The following is a 4,449-nucleotide window of genomic DNA, read 5'->3' as shown; positions in this document are numbered from 1 at the left end:
GAATGATGCACAGCTGTGTTTTGTTTGTTTAGTGATAGTTGTTCATGAGTCTCTTGTTTGTCCTGAACAGTTGCTGTTCTTCAGAAAAATCCTTCAGGTCTCACAAATTCTTTGGTTTTGCAGCATTTTTGTGTATTTGAACCCTTTCCAACAATCACTGTATGATTTTGAGATCCATCTTTTTACACTGAGGACAACTGAGGGACTCGTATGCAACTATTACAGAAGGTTTAAACCAGGGATCCTCAAATCTGGCCTACGAGATCCGCTTTCCTGAAAAGTTTAGATCTAACTCTAATCAAACACACATGAGCATGCTAATCAGTGTCTTCAGGATCATTAGAAAATCACAGGAAGGTGAGTTTAATTCAGGTTGGAGCTAAACTCTAAAGTGCATTGGCCCTCCAGGGCTAGATTTGAAGAACCCTGGTTTAAACACTCACTGATGCTCCAGAAGGAAAAGCATGTATTAAGAGCTGGGGGGTGAAAACTTTTAAACAGAATGGAGAGTGTACATTTTTCTTATTTTGCCTAAATTTCACATTTTCATTTAGTGCTGCTCTTCAGAGGCAACAGAAGATACTTACATGTGTCCCAGAAGACCCGATCTTCAAATTCCAAAAGTTTTCACCCCCAACTCATGCATCGTGTTTCCTACTGAAGCATAAGTGAGTGTTTAAATTAGGGATGCACGATATGTATCGGTCGATAACTTGCGCGTTTTGTCAGTAAAGCCGGTTCTGTAATCAGCGGTAAATGCCATCAGGTGCGCGATTTCACGTTGAGCGTATATACTACACACAGCCGTTGTTTACAGACGAGCTGCGCACTTTCACACTGATAATGAACATTGCTATGCGCAGCTCGTCGGTAAACAACGGCTGTGTGTAGTATATATGGCTCAACGTGAAATCACGCACCTGATGGCATTTACCGCTGATTACAGAACCGGCTTTACTGACAAAACGCGCAAGCTTTATCGACCGATTGGTATCGGTGCATCCCTAGTTTAAATCTTCTGTAATAGTTGCATATGAGTCCCTCAGTTGTCCTCAGTGTGAAAAGATGGGTCTCAAAATCATACAGTAATTGTCAGAAAAGGTTAAAATACACAAAAATACTAAAAAACCAAAGAATTTGTGGGACCTGAAGGATTTTTCAGAAGAACAGCAGGCAGTTTAAATGTTCAGGACAAACAAGGAACTCACAAACAACTATCACTCAATAAAAAAAAATTCAGCTGTGAATCATTCAGTTAACAACACAGTACTAAGATTTTATAATGTATTTTTATAAATTCAGCTATTATTGACTATATGTAAACCTCTTTTATGTGAAATATCTTATTCAGGTCAGTACTAAATAAAAAAACAACATACATTTTGTATGCTCTCTCTTATTTTGCTAAAATAATGAACACTTTGGAGATTCTGAAAGGGGGGTGTAAACTTTCGACCTCAACTGTTTCATACAACTAAGTGCTGTTGATGTTTTCCAGATCTAGGTTGAAATGGAGGTGATTGCGCTTCTGTGTAGCTGGCCCTAAGCTTACATCTTGCATTTATTTATTTATTTATTACAGTTAATCACACTAACATAAATGTAACCCTGATTCAGTGTGTTGATGTAATAGCCATTGTTCTGTGAGCTTTTATAATAAAGACCAATCAGTATCCATTTAAATGGCAAGTAGCTTTACCGATTTCACAACAACGCTGACTAGTTTGAACGCCCTCTGACCGAGTGGTTATTAGTGGTGATGAAACACTTTTGTGCCCAGGTTGCGTTATTGTGGTTTCATGTTGCCTTTGTATTGTTTATTCTCCTGGGGCGGTTTAGGCCCATATGTCTGATTCTTCACATCAATAGGAGCCGCAGCTGCATAGCCTGACCCCCAGCAGGCCTTTGTAATGTGCCCAGGCATGGCGTGTGTTTGTGTCTGGGTACGTGCACGTGGGTACGTAGGCGTCATACTCTCCTTTCTGTTCAGGATGTGCCACTGGACTGCTTTAAAGGGTCCTCAGAGTAGGTGGTATGTTAGTCTCAACACAAAATACAAAGCTGTCAAGCTTTTTATGATGCTCCTGGGTACAGGTGTCCAGTCAGCAGAAGCACCGCTCTTGTCTGCATGCATAATTACAATTCATGCTCTGATTTTTAAGTCTAGAGAGCTCAGTAATAATGATTTTTTTTCTGCTGATCCAATCAGGTCAGATTTGTACTAAATTTGTGACCCTGGACCACAAAACCAGTCTTAAGGGTCATTTTTTTTGGAATTGAGATTTATAAATCAAAAGCTGAAAACTGTTTTCCATTGATATATGGTTTGTTATGAATGTTATGATTGTGATGATTGAGATACTAGAACTATTTGAATATCTTGAATCTGAGGGTGCCAAAAAATCAAAATGCTGAGAAAATCACCTTTAAAGTTGTCCAAATGAAGTTCTAAGCAATGCATATTACAAATCAAAAAATAAGTTTTATATATTTACGGTAGGAAACTTACAAAATATCTTTATGGAATAGTGTTGTCAAAAATATCGATATTTCGATAAATATCAATACTGAAATATCTGAACGGTACCAATACTAATTTCCCGAGGTATCGATACTAGCCGAGCTGTCACTTTCACTTCTCCACAAAGGCACGTGACCGCAGTGCCTGTCTCGTCTCATTTAAGTGAAGCGAATAGAAAGTGCAAGTGCGGCGCCCCCGCGACCGGCTTTGTTTGATAAGGAACACAGCAGGAGTGCTATCTGGAAATATTTCGGATATGCATTTCCATGAAGCAAATGAACATGGTGCTAACAAAAGGCGCTAACACCACTAATTTCACAAAGCACCTGAAAGACAGACACCCGGATCTATATAAAGAAATTCGAGAGGTTGGTAACTGTTCTCATTTGAACTATTACCGAATCATTAAGTAAGATTGCCTTTTATTGTTGCTGATATGAGTGTTGTCCCGTTTTTTACCGTAGTTCATTAATATAATCTGATTGAGGAATCTTAGACGAGTAAATACTTTAACTGCGGTCAAATGTAAATTAACTGCGCTTATTTAACTTTAATTAAAACAAATCATTACTTAAATTCTGCAATTTGTCTTAATGTCTATCCAGTGAGCAAGTGAGCATTGTTTTCGCGTGTGATGCACGCATGTTTGCCTCCATGGATCGGTGATTATGAATCCGGCATTAAAATCTGTTCATCAGATAATGTTAATCTATTAACCAGCATTTATGAACGACGAGCAATGCATTTGTTACCATAACCGTAGGTAATAAAAATACAACGGATCATGTTAGCTTTGGTCCAATAAAAAATATTAACAGATAGAAATTTGCATTTTAATTAGTTCATGTATTAGTAAATTAGCTTTTAACTAAGATTAATAAATGTTTTGGAAGTATTTTTCATTGTTTATTCATGTAACTAATGTTAACAAATATCTTTTACCATTAACTTAAGTTCTAAGATTAGTTAAGTTCAGTTAATTTTAAAAGTGTGGTCTAAAAAGAAAAAAAAAAAAGATTACGACCTACACTACCAGTTGTATTTGAACAGCAAAGAAAGTATGAAGCATACTCAAATGAAGCTAAGAAGCTGAACAGGGCTGTAGCAGGGTACATATGCTTATACCTCATTGTCATGTTCTAGACTAATTCCCCCGGTTGCACAGACAAGGCTTAAGACAAGGCTTCTTAAACTATATCAGTGCCTTTGCTTTGTCTCAAAATGCACACCAGTAATGCTTTTTTCTAAGTATGTTTATAAAAATTACTTAAATGTTCTAATTGATCTATGGCCTAATCCTGGCTTAGTCTAAGCCATGAATGTGAAACCGGGCCATTATGTGTTATATTTATCTTTAATTTAAAAAGAATAATATTGTGGCAGTTTTTTTCTCTGTGGTATCGAAAATAGTATCGAATATCGATATTTTTCAAGGTGTCGTATCGAAGTTAGAAATTCCAGTATCGTGACAACACTATTATGGAACATGATCTTTACTTAATATCCTAATGATTTTTGACATAAAAGGAAAAATCGATAATTTTGACCTGTACAATGTATTTTTGGCTATTGCTACACATATACCCGTGCTACTTAGGACTGGTTTTGTGATCCAGGCAGGGTCACATTTTATTTTATTTACATAATATTTAGCAACATATTTAATGTTAGAAATAAATATATTTTGTTTTTAATTAAATATTAAAGGGATAGTTCATCTGAAAATGACAATTCTGTCATTAATTACTCACCCTCTTGTCGTTCCAAACACATAAGGCCTTTGTTCAACTTCAAAACACAAATTAAGATATTTTTGATTAAATCTAATTGCTTTCTCACCCTATATTGGAATATCAAAAATATCAGAAAACCAAATGTTCATGTTTGAAAGGCATAAAAACAAATAAACGATCGACGAACACAATATG

The sequence above is a fragment of the Garra rufa genome, chromosome 10, assembly GCF_049309525.1.
Source record: "Garra rufa chromosome 10, GarRuf1.0, whole genome shotgun sequence".
NCBI classification, from domain to species: domain Eukaryota; kingdom Metazoa; phylum Chordata; class Actinopteri; order Cypriniformes; family Cyprinidae; genus Garra; species Garra rufa.
This window is presented reverse-complemented; position numbering follows the sequence as displayed.